The sequence below is a fragment of the Poecilia reticulata genome, linkage group LG2 (assembly GCF_000633615.1).
Source record: "Poecilia reticulata strain Guanapo linkage group LG2, Guppy_female_1.0+MT, whole genome shotgun sequence".
Lineage (NCBI taxonomy): Eukaryota > Metazoa > Chordata > Actinopteri > Cyprinodontiformes > Poeciliidae > Poecilia > Poecilia reticulata.
The window spans coordinates 7,625,375-7,626,479 of record NC_024332.1 but is presented as its reverse complement, the minus strand read 5'-3'; positions in this window follow the sequence as shown (position 1 = coordinate 7,626,479).

The following is a 1,105-nucleotide window of genomic DNA, read 5'->3' as shown; positions in this document are numbered from 1 at the left end:
AACTTTACCTGGGATACGTCCAATTTATCCTGGTGATGATGGGGTGGATTTTAACATGGATGTTTAAAGACGTTTAGTCTGCAACAAAACACATGTATTCCTCTACAAMGCCACAGATATACACCGATTCTCATAGGAGTGTGAAAGGCAGAGATGGAACTCCCGATTAGGGAACCTCTATACTTTTAGAGCTGTGCTCAAGTTTCTCAATGAAAGAACTCTTCAATTTCAGGAACTGAAAGAAGTTTTTGTCTCAGTGTTTCTTACAAACTGTRTTAAACCACGAAGTGAATGTTACCGCCAGGAGTTTCTTTCACTCAAAGTATCACTTACAATTATTTGCTTTAAAGACGGCAAAATGAAACACCTTGTTGGGGAAAGTACACGTAGTAGAAAGTATGGTTAAGGATTTCTATATTCTATTTGTTTCTTTTATTTTATGAAGTCACTTCTTGAATGTTAACATAATCCATTTATGACCTCCCTGTAATTACTATAATAATAAAAAAAATAAAGCTAATTTGCTTTAAAGAAATATCCGACCTCCTGTATGGAGGTCTGAAACTGCCAAAAAAAAGGAACAAATGTAATACCAAATCTTGATTTTTTTAAAAAATATCCATGTTTTTTTTTTAAACCTTATAATAATTAATTCCTATCTATGCTGAATTAAAAAATTATTCCACACAGTTTTTTGCAAGTCCACATTTAAATACAGTGCATCTGGAAAATGTTTACAATATTTTATTCCAAATTGGACAAGATTAATCTCTTTGATCAAAATTTTACATACCCATACACCATTATGAGGATGTGGGAAAAAAACAAGAAATCATTTCTACATAAATATTCACAGCTTTGCTTAATACTTTAAGTGTGCCRAGCTTGTGGCATCATATTCAAAGAATTGAGGCTGAAATTGCTGTCAAAAGTGGATCAAAAAGCATTCAGTAAAGTCTGTGAATACTTGCGCAAATACAATTGAGCAGTCTTTGTTTTTAATGAATACTTTTAGGATTCACTGTGTATCAGGACTCTAAACCGCAAACCTGAAGTTTGTGGTTTGGTATCTTTGCCGCACAACAACACGCTACAGATTCAAAGT